The sequence below is a fragment of the Acyrthosiphon pisum genome, chromosome A2 (assembly GCF_005508785.2).
Source record: "Acyrthosiphon pisum isolate AL4f chromosome A2, pea_aphid_22Mar2018_4r6ur, whole genome shotgun sequence".
Classification (NCBI taxonomy): Eukaryota; Metazoa; Arthropoda; class Insecta; order Hemiptera; family Aphididae; genus Acyrthosiphon; species Acyrthosiphon pisum.
The window spans coordinates 109,776,691-109,789,375 of record NC_042495.1 but is presented as its reverse complement, the minus strand read 5'-3'; the positions used below and the strand labels follow the sequence as shown (position 1 = coordinate 109,789,375).

The 12,685-nt window shown below is 29.2% G+C and overlaps 1 protein-coding gene across 1 annotated transcript in view; it reads left to right on the top strand.

Annotated features, from left to right (window-relative positions):
• Positions 1–3,974: 3,974 nt before the first annotated feature.
• Positions 3,975–12,685, top strand: part of LOC100571910 (agrin) — a 197,134-nt gene continuing 188,423 nt past the window's right edge. The window contains exon 1 of the mRNA XM_008187613.3: positions 3,975–4,113. The gene's annotated coding sequence lies outside the window, so the exon portion shown is untranslated. The remainder of the gene's footprint in view (positions 4,114–12,685) is intronic.

Sequence of the window (12,685 nt, the reverse complement as noted above, 5' to 3'; positions counted from 1 at the left end):
TCATCGTCCGTTGACCACATTAGCTCCGAGTGCGATGCTGACCAAAGCTCAGAGTCCGATGGAAACCACGCATGCATTATGCTTGATGGCCAAAATAGCTCATCTTCTATTGACCAATTTAACTCTGGATCTAACTCCGAATTGGATGCTGACTTTAGCTCCAGACTTGGGACCGATGCTGATCTTGATTCCGAGTCCGACGGCAGCTCTCTGTCCGATGGCCATGGCTCCTCCAAGTCCAATGACCACAATAGTTCAGACTGCGATTCTGAACTAAATGACTTGTTCACTCGTTCATCGAACTCTGACCATAAGCGCGATGCTAACGTAGGTTCTGATTTTTTTACCACGCGAAAATAATAGCGCGTGCTTACGGCGAATATTTCTGCATTTGGCTTTTCTGGTAGACGCACATCTGACGACCGGTGCCGGCATTCATCTTCGTCCGAGTCCGAAGAATCGTCGTCCGAGTCACGTGCCGCAGACGACCTGTCGATAATTGGCACTAAGTACTTGCACCGTACCATGACCAGCTGGCTTATCTCATCAAACAGTTTGTACAGCGATCCCGTTATTTCAGCTGCCAATGGTCCGATCGTTATTAAATCCGTTATCGTTTTATCTCCTTCGTTTAATCCAGTTTCCGTATTCAGTTGCGCATTACCCGTGGTGGTGCTACAATTTGATCGATTCGACCATTGGGACGCGCACCACATGCTCCCAACAGCCGGGCCTGGGTAATCCGAACACCCTGCACCAGTAACGTTTGTATTGTGATTTGTGTTTTGCATATTTTTGGGATGCGTTTTAACCTACCGCGAGGTTTGAAGAGATTTACTAATAGCTAGAAGGCTCTCTTCAACCTTGCCAGCCCCAACTAGTGAAAGTAAGAACTGGCTCAGGACCTCTTAGTGAGACTCAGATATTGAATACCTGAGCCGGCAAGCTCCCCCACCACGACAAGGTGGGTCCCATTGGGGGAGAAAACCGATAGGTACGCAAATTTAAAACGTAAAAAAAAAAATTTGTAAATTCGCCTGTTGTTATTTATTTTTATATATTAGTTATTACTACCAGGTATTAGTATACGTATATTCGTGATCGGTTGAAATATTTTTTGCAGAAAATAAATAAATAAATTACCTAGGTATATTATATAATTATAATTTTATAACTAGCTCTTATTAATTTAAGTCAATGTAGGCATAACGTATAAATAGTAATGTTAAAAGGTCTGTGGTATAAATATCTTAAAACTATACTAAATATATTGAATATATTGTAATTGTGTTTGTGTTCATACACAAAATAAATAAATAAACAAATAAAAATATGCATAGTGATGAAAAGTTTCAAATCTCAACGAATTATATTTTTGTAACTAATCATTATTTTTCTTTAAAAGTATCCAATTAAGTAAAAGTTTGAACTCGAAACGCTTACATAGTTACATAATATTATATAAATAAAATTGAAGACTATATACCTATTTTGATATTTTTAATTTACCTATATGTAAATAGAAATTATACTAAAATTAGTCAAACATTTAAAATGTTTATAAATACTTCAAAAAGCTCCATGTATATATTGTGAAATTTTTATTTTGTTTTAAGACACTAATATAAATATTTAGTTGAAAATTCAAGTCATTGCAGTTATTTATTTTTGAATTTTTCTGATACAAAAGTCAAAAACTAAAAAAATATATAAAAACTTCACATTGTTGTAGAACCAATAAACCTAATACCGCTCAAAATTAAATAGGTATATTACTTTTTAACAACGTCATATATTACCATCGAACCTCAAGGTAAGTCTTCCTAATGCACATTCTGATATTCATATTATGATATACCGTAGGTTGTTGTCATTCCACATTTAGATTACTAAAAATCGCGTTTTAAAATATTATAATAATTATTGAAATATTAATTACTGTTATAATATAAAGGGACGCTAAAATAATTATTTTCGTACGAGATTGGAATGAAATCTAAACTATACAGATGACGAAAATTTGGTGTTTTATTAGTAACCGGACGAACGTATAATAAACATTACGGCGAATATCACCTGGACAACAAACAAAATATAGTGTAATATTTGTAGCTGGTCTATTTTTTTCGTAAGAGAATATAATTTAGGTATGTATATACATTTAAAATTCTTAGTAGTATTAAAAAGCGCCGGGAAAAACAAAAAAAAAAATTAAGGAGAAACGGGAATTTTTAATCAAAATAAAGTGTTATACTAAAACTAAACTTTTTATTTTTTTAAATGTTTACAATTATTCTTAACAGATAATAATTTAGTAAAAACCGTTGATATAGGTAATTTAATAAAAAAATACAAGCTTACTAATGCAAAACAACATATTTCTGATATACCAGTAACTAGGCCTAGTTGTTTTCTGTTTTAAAAACAAACTGTGTACCTACCTAACCTATCCAATCTACACAGTTCTATAGATAGTAATATTTAGTATGTATGGGGGAGGGTTATCATTATAATTACATATTATATAGTTAACTAATTGATATAATAAAAACATTTATATAATTTCCATATTGTAAAGGGGGGAGGGGGCGCGTTACACCCCCTAAACAATATGCGGGGATAGTCTCAGTGGGTCCCAGTATTCTTGTTTTTTGAGAAATAAACAGTATATATATATACTCAATGTCTCAATGTTTGTAGTGTTGAGAATCAATTGTTTTTATTCATTTTTACATAAGATAGGTGTGGTAACATAATAAAACATGTTTTTTATTTATAACATACAATTTCAAGTAAAAAATACTTTTATTTTAGATGAAAAAAATCGTAGTATTAAAAATATTTTTTATCATTTTGAGACTTATGTTTTCTAGATAATATACACAAAATATACGATCAAGATAATTCAAAATGTTACGTTTAACTATTTTATATCAGCTGTTAAATGATGAACTTTGCATTTAAACCTAACAACATTTCTCCAGATATAATAGTAAGATAGTAATATTCTTAATTTTTAAATATTTTATTATCAACTTAAATATTACTCATTTCTACGCAAAGTTTGTATACTTAGGTGCCAATAATTACAATTCGCTTATATTTAAGATTCTGAAGTCTGAACGTAGGTATTGATTTTCCAATAATACCCATGCGTATTTTTTATGTCTGAAAACAATTTTTCTAGTAGAATATAGGTAGGTACAGTTTAAAATATTATAACAGACACAATATATTAAAATATTAATGTAGGCATGATTTTGTTTTTATAAGCATTTAAAGTTCAAATTTTGACAAAATTCATCGAAATCATGAAAAAGTGCAAATTGTGTAGGTGGTTAAATTTTTATATCAAAGGCTTAGAAATTTAATAAGAGGCTCCTCATAAGCAGTTCATACAGCTGTAACCAAAAAAACCACTGATCAATATTCAATCTAAGATAATGGATAGGTATGCGAATCATAGACCTTATAAACAGGTCGATTATGCAAATGCAATGTTTCTTGATGATAAGTATTACCAAAGGCACTTAGTTCTTAAAGGATAAAATGGGGCGATGAGCAATGCTGTTTAATCAATGGTATTACTCTATGGTAGATAATGCGTTATCATTAATCAAAATTGCATTGTCTTATAATGAATGTATACCTACTACCTACCTACTTGGCTAGTTAACAAAAGACGCGATGCGTCTTATACCTACATACAAATCGTATTAGTATGTTACATCCCCGCAGGTAAGCATTACATCCTCTTAATAAATAATAATATGACGAATCTACGCTGTTATGCGCGTGTATAACAATATCATATTATTATAAATAATTGTAAAAGTTAGTGGGAAATTTATATTGATATTTTGGTTTAACTTCTTTTCTGACTAGTCTCTGGTCGCGTTTATGTCTCCACATGGACGACGACGGGACAGGAACGTAGGACATGCGCGCACCAGAAGACGCACCTGCGGTGGTTACGCCGCAACGCCACGACCAGTGACCACCGTCGGCAGTCGTTCGCGATAACCTCCGGTAGATGCACGCACGTCTGCCGACCCGACGAAATGCAACCCACGTGCCTCGATCGTATCGCTCCTTAACCTACGACACCCCGCGGTAAGTATATTATATCACAATGTGCCTTACGCAAAGTACACCCTTACCGTGTTTATTATATTCACATAATAATTTATACGTAGCTAGCAATAATCCTGCTGCACAATAGTATAATAATATCCGCTGCTGCATAATATAGTAATTATACTTATATAGTTGAAGTTCCGACGTATATTATTATAATGCGTTTACGTGTGGACGACAAAAAATCGTAAGACAATGCGCAAACGTTAGTATATAATATTAATAATATTATGTGTTTGTCGTGTCAAATTTTACTTTTGGTTGGATTTCCGTATTATTTTTAGTCCACATAAACCCCAAATGAGAGGATAATGTTAATTATTTGTTAAATATAACATTATATTATATTCCTAACCTAACTTAACCTAACCTAACCAACTACTTATCTACATAACATTATATTATATTCCTAACCTAACTTAACCTAACCTAACCAACTACTTATCTACAACTGTGCACTTTCGACGGTCGCAATGGAAGTAAAACAAAAAATGAATAATAAATAAATGTTAACCTGAACCTACGCGACGATCGTACATTGTTGTTTTATTAGTATCCGCGTACGCCATTGTAATACGATCGGACTGAAATATTATATTATATAATATTACTCGATTGAACATAATAGTCTTACGTCGTAGGCGGTGGAATTTTCTATGACAATCAATTGTTTTTCACACGAACCGTCTGTCTAGACTCTATACTCTAGGTCCGTAGTCTACTTAATTATACTACCTATAGGTACGATTATAATTTATTGACATTTTAAGATAATATAATATTGTAAAATATTAGACATAAGTAGTTTTTTTTCTTAAAAGTTAAACAGTACTCTAAAGACTTATTTTGATGTGTTATCACTTGTCAAGTATCGATAACTAATATTTTATAGAATAAAATTGTCGAACAATTATGTGAAATATTGTGAAAAATATAGGAAGTTATCAAATATTAACCAAAAAATAGTTTCATTAGTTTTCATTATTCCTTAAAGTTGAAAGCATTTAAAATTACTTTGTAATGGCTGTAAAGGTTGTGATGGTGTAAAGGTGATAATTGTTTAATAAAAGACCATTTGTTAGGGAATATAATTCAAAATATCTTGAAAGATAGATTACATTTTTTTTTTATCTAGAATAGAAAATTTCATTTGTTTATAATGTTTCATTTTACATAATTTTAGATTATTGAAATACAGTCATATATAAGGTTTATAAGTACATACGTACCTTTTTACATTGTATACTCAATAATATGCAACAATATATACAATAATATGTTTTTATAATATGCAGCTTTGTCGTAAATATTTTTAATTTCATTTTACAATTTGTATTCGCATTTTTAAAATATAATATTTCATAATACATAGCAAGTTTAATACGTTTATAATATTGTTTATGAGGTACGAAGTAATTTTAAAGATTTATAGCGCTGCATATATTTTTTTTTATATAAAAATATTGTATTTATATTAACAAAATAAATTAATATTTTGGCATATAAACGTTAACACTGAAAAATTAGTACTAAAAACTTTCTTTTTTTTGTGTTTGTTTTAAAATGGTTAAAAGGGAAGACATTATTTTTGATAGCCCACAATTTATCACTTTAAAAGTAATATTTTAATGAGATATAAAACACCCTTCTCTGTATCATATCCAAACAATTAATTGTTAAGTAAAAAAAGATACAAAATCTAAAAGTTTCACTGTAAAAGTGTAGAGTAAAGTGAATAAAATTGTTTCTAATTTAAAAAAAACTGTAAACGTTGGTTTGATTACATTATTATATACAATTATTATAGTCTATTATAGACTATAGACTATAATCTAATTATCTTAATATATAATTTATTATACATTTTTACCAACGAATAAAAATATTTCAAAACGGTAATTTTCTATGTTGAGACTTATTTTTAAGATGTATTTAAATTTGTGGTTATTTAATAATTAATACGGTGGCAAATGGCAATAATAAATGATTAAATGTATTGTTTGGACCGTTGTGTATCTCCAGCATTTAGCTAATGTGAACGCGTATGAATGAATAGTTTATAGTTGACTATAGGAACGTTTCAAGTGTAATTAAAGGGGAAAAAACTGTGTATAATATCCAAGTGCAAGTTGCCGCAAGTTTGGGAATTTATGTACCTACGTAAATTTTGAGGTTAATTAGTAGCCTCGATTTATGCATTTGCCATGCGGAGCACGCAAGTCAACTTATTAAGATTTGTTGTTAGCTTTTTTAATTTTTAATCGTGATGGTTACAACAAGTTGAAGTTAGTTGCGTGATTAAATATAAATAATGCAAGCAAATTTAATTATTGTACTCAATGAAAGAGTATCTGATTAAAATATTATCTGTTAGGCAACTTATAGTATCTAAAAAATTAAATTATCTACAAAACTCCTGAAAAAAAAATATAATAATAATGCACCTAGCTATAATTTTAAACGTTTTTCGATAAATATAGTATTATATTTCAAATATTAAGTTATTATTGACAAAATATGTATAACTTGTTTATAAAACCTGTCTTGTGAATATACAGAGTGATTTACCAAACATGTTCAACCTCCCTTTTTTTCGTTTGACAATGCACTTATTAAAATTCTGATTTTTTGAATTGTCAAGCATACTTAAAGGTCATATTTTTAATTACTAAGATTTTTATACCATATCAGGAGTGTCCTGCAGCGATACAAACTTCTGTTTTTAAAATTAGAACTTTCTTTTTTACAGTAAATTGTTATAAGTAGAAAACTTTTTGTAAATGTTGATATATCTAAATGAAAATTTGAACGATTAGTTTCTGAGTTATTAAAATATTTATACTAAGGATAATTATTTATAGTTTTAAATGATTTTTAAAATATATAAAGGTATACCTGAATCGTATTTTAGTGGCTTGGCATAGAGCGGTGGTTGAAATAAGAGTAAGCACTGACCGGTGCCACTAGTTCCCAGATGGGTGACCACCTGGGTTCTTAGTGACAAATCCTTGCCACACATACGTGTCCAAAACTAACTTTGCACTTCCCCACAGTAACAGGCTAATGACCTCAGATTACGATGACGTAAATAAATAAATAAAAAATCCGTATTTTAATATGAAAATATTTTAATGTCACCTTATAGAATTAATTAGAATAATCGATTTCCACTACAACAATTATTTGTTGGAAATATTATTTTATAATTAAATTGCCATATTTTTGTATTTTGAAATTTTTTAAACAATATAATTGCTGATTATTATCTTATTATTGATTTATTTATTTATCCTTACAAGATCAAAACATTTGGTAACGATGTAGTAGTAGTATGTACTATTGATTACTAATTAATTATCTATTGTTCAAGCAATTTAAAAATTGAAGTTTTATCGATATATTTAATAGGTAGGTATTTATTATTTGAACCTAGTTAAATAAAATAAATACATCACTTGTGTATATAATATATTCGGTATCTAGTTTTAAATATTACGAAAAACACTTGAAACTTTATAATTAGAAAAAACACCGAGTAAATTACATTAAAAAAAAAACAAATTATTTAAAAACCAATAACTTTAGCTGCTGTATCAAAAATGTAGACACATTTATTATTTATAATTTCCACTTTAGCAAAAAGTAGAACACACAAACTATTCTATAAAAAATATATTATGTACTGCATGAATACACTCATATATGGTATAACGAACCCGTAAATGCATATTTAACACTAAAGCTAAGTAGTTTAGATGATATTAACTGCTTCTTTAGGACACAAAGGATTCTGAGGAGTTATTATACTCGTATGATAAAACAAAAAAACCTACACACCAATAAATTACATTGTTATACCTATACAAGATATATATTTACCGTTACCCTTCGATAACACGGAATATAATAATAATTATTCTATTTTGTGTTATTAAAATTATTTTAATTCCATGTAGGTATGTTAGAAAACATTTGTGATAGCTTTCCATGCAACTTTGAGTGCTGTATCGTTAAAATCGGAGGCTGCTCTCTAATGAAACAACTCAACAAGTTTCATGAAATGTTTTGTCTGTTTTCATTCACTTCGTGGTTTTAACTAACACAATTACTCAGAATTGGAAATGTCCAATCATTAAACGAGCTCCATTAGTCTTGGCATTCTATATGTGGCAATGTCTCGGGGAATATTGTGTGAATAATAATCATAATTCAATGAATGATTGCTCGCGAAATAACTATAGTAACTAACTATAGTAAATAACTTATAAGTATGTTGTAAAACAAGAGTACCTACAAGACCATTTTAATAAGCATGGAGAAACTATGGGGATAATATATGCAATAGCCACTTATTTGTTCGATAAATATTTCATCACCATTTTATATTGCGGTCTTTTTTATAAATACTTGAAACCCTATATGTATTTTATTGATGAACAATGGACTTGATAAATAATATATATTGGGGTACATAGTGGCCGAGCGGATTAAGGCGTCGGTTCGAACCCGGCCGCGGGTGGCATTTTTATTTCGGCAAGTCACGGTGTCCGGAGAGAAGTGCCGCCACCCCCCACCTGAGCATGGCAGATACCAGGTGCCCACTGAAAAATCTGCCTAACCAAAAACACACTTGTTTACAAATCTACAATTTCCTTCCCTACAAACAAATACAAACAGCTGATGGCCATAGTTTCCGGGCTTCATGATCAACTAAAAAAAAAATAATATATAATATTTTCTTGTAGTATATAAATCTTGGTTATTAAATAACAAGTTTCAAGTTACAATGAAATCTCAAGCCCGGATTAAGGGGGAGGCCAAGGGGGGCCATGGCCCCTCTTGGCCTCCCATAGTTAGAATTTATTTAGGGGCCTCTAATATGTCCATTACTTTTTTCGTTATAGGCTATGTAACACTAAATAAATCACCTAAAAAAATTGATGATTAATTAGCTATGAAAAAAGCTTGTAAATTATAATTTATAATTAATAAAGTGATACATTATTCATCATTTATTGCTATATGCCTATATACCTTATATCCTTATATTATATTTATTATATTATCAGGCAGGTACCTAATATTAAATAATATTATACAATGTGTTCCAGGGTGAAGTGACCGGCCAACGTCATATGAAAGTATACCAAAAATTATGAAGAAATACTCTTTAAAGATTGAATCTAACTTATTTATTTTTTAGTTATAGGCAATTAACTTTTTTTTTTTATCAAAACTATGCGTATCGCGCATTTGTTTATGTATTTTCAAAACTTTTCAATATTTTGACGTAATTTTATTTTAATATTAGAGCTATTTTATTGTCCTATCAACTGATATACGAAATTAAACCAGAAATGTGCTAATTATTTTTATTAAATTAAAAAAAATAGAAGAAAGTTGGCAAAAATTAGTATTTTTAAGGAAATTGTGCATTATTTCAAATAATTTAATATTAACTATGAGTTTTTGTTTTTTGTGTTATGACAACTGAAATTTACCTAATAGTATAAAATTAAACGATTGACGACCAATTGACCGACTCAATCCTAGGAAAAATAAGATTGTGACGATTAACATGAATATATTATGAAAACCAAACTTTCAAAGTATTCTAGATATATTATTCAATATAATTCAGTATAATTCAGCAGAATAATACAAAAAAACAAAATCTCATAATATGTAATAAATTATTTGGAATTATATACGATTTCCTTTAAAACATTCTAATTTTTGCTATTTTTTTCTGCTTTTTTTAATTTAATAAAAATAACATTTATAGTTCAATTGCGTATTTCGGAGTGTTGATAGGAGATACCTAGCTTTAAAATAAAAAAAAATACATTAAAATGTTGAAAACTTTTGAAAATACATAAACTAATGGGTGATATGTATCGTTTTGATAAAAAAAGTTAATTGCCAATAACTTAAAAAATAAAAAAGTTAGACTCAATCTTTAAAGGGTATTTCTTCATCATTTTTGGTAGGTGTACTTTCAAATATGACGTCGGCTGGTCACTTCACCCCGGAACACATTATAATATACATTAATATTTTTTTTTTCGTACAGGGGCCTCATTTAAAACTTTAGCCCCTGGGTCTCAAAATGTCTTAATCCGGGCCTGTGAAATCTTCGTATAGTAAAAAAAAAATATCTAAGTATTCGTAGATACTCTATATTTATTGAATAATAAAATAAAGTTTAAATACTATTTTCTTATTATTATTATAAGTGTTGGTATTTCTATGATTAAGTGAGGCTTTAATGCAGGGGTCTTCCGCTCACGGTCCATGTTGTATTTATTTGAGGCCCGAGAACACATTTTAAGCAAACAAAGTATGTATTTTTAAATACATTTTTAATCATTTAACATAATATGTTTTTATTACGAATAATAATATGTGACCCACTACAACCTAAAATGGCTGAAGGCCCCCGGCTTTAACGTTAAAGTGTACAATAATATATTTGTTTTTTATTTTAGTACCTATAGTAGGTATAGTATAATAATTTTCATTCGATATGTATTGATTTAAAAAAAAGTCGTTCTGTGAGTACGTGCGGGCAAAGTTAATAATTTCTCCCAGAGTAATGCAACTGATAGAATATTAGATTTGTACATTAGAATTAAATTTAAAAAAAACAACATTTTCAATTGAAATTAATTTAATACCTAATATTATTATTTATTATAGGTACAAAGATAAGACAAAGGGAAATTTGAGATACTCTATGTATCAGATTTGCTGTGTGAAAAACTATGGCGGTACGATTATGACCCTGTCGACCTAATTATTATTATACCTAGGTTATAACTTCAAATCAATAAAAACGAGATCGTAATTTCGTTCAAAAACCTATAATTCGCAACACAATTTATACCAATAGCAAAATGATTGACAGATACACAACAATTTTTCTTGACCGACGGGAGCTTAAACGAAATTAACTAATTTTTTTTTCCACAATGCAAACAAACCAACTCGTTTTACTCATAACATAATAATAATAACATAACAGACCAATGAGTTAGTCATTCAGTTAAACCTCCATGCTCGTATAAGACTAGCTACAGATTATATATATTCCCTCCACGTTGTAACTATTGTAGCACTCTATAGCTGAGAGCGAGATGGCAAACTCGGTGCGACCAAACTCGGTACCGTCTTCGTCGATACAATATGCTTTCAACCGGTACAACGGTTAAAAATAAAATCTAGGAAATTATATTCATTGGAATAAAGTTTCTTATTTATTTTGTTTTTCTATTCCACGAAATATTGTTTTCGTGGAAAAATAACGCGACGTGACGCTCCCTGCGCGTTTTACAAATATTGTTCGCTTCCACAGATATAAAAGTAACTTTATATAATACTATCTGTGTTCCTCAGTTTCGCTTCAATAAATTCCTATGTCGATCATAGATTTAAATTTTTCGTTTACACGAAATAAAATGTTTTAAATTAAAAATTGAGACGTCTCGGCATAAACGTAGGTAGGTACCTACGTTTATTGTTAGGTTATTCGTAATTCGCGTTGAAAAAAAAATCTCTGCATATAACTATAGTCATTCGGTTTCCGGTAAGTACTCAGGTACCTACTATATTAGTACCTATATGTTTAAATAATAATAATAATAATAATAATAATAATAATAATAATAATACTTTTTAATGTTACCGTAAGTTGTAAAACGTAAATTGTTTAGTTTTATTAGCACTTTTATATAAAATGTGAATGTGTAACGTTTGTTCCATTTTAGTATAGTAGTCGTTATGGTCTTAATAATCGACTTGATAATATCCAATGTACCAAACTTGTAACCTAACCGTAACTAGTTTTATATATTTTAAAATGACAACCTAGTTCTTAATTTGTTTAATCGTTTGTGTTATTCCACCTTTTAAATTGACTATATAAAAAAAAAATAGTTATTTTATATATTACTTATCTTGTAGGTACTAATATATTTTATATATGCAAAACATAGTCAAAACTTATAATAATTTTAAGTAACAATTATAGTACATACCTACGTTTATTATGTTCACTGTTCACAAAAAATATTAAAACGTTTTCCATTTTTAGTATAAGCATGATTTTAGATTCTGAGTGGAACGATGAATGTATTGATTTTACAATGATGTGTGTTTTTTTTTTTATTTTATTTTTTATTTTTTTTTGTGTCTGTCATCACCTTTTAGAACAGTAAAACTGCTTCGATTTTCTTCAACAGTAACTTTTATGATTGGAAAGTGAATCTAGTTGGTACTTTGGGGGGTCAAAAGTAAAAATTTCCCAGTAATTTTCAAAAGCGACGTGAAAAACAAAAGAAAAATTAAGGAAAAATGGGAATTTTTACGCAAAATCGATTTTGGTTTTTGGTTTAACTCTAAAACAAATGACCGCAGATATATGAAATTTTCACAGGTTGTTTATATTTGCATTTTCTATACACGGTAAAATTTTGAAAATATTTTGATTTATTTTGAGCTCTTTACGGACATTTTCATTTTCCATTTTTTTTTAGTTTTTTTTCTAAAA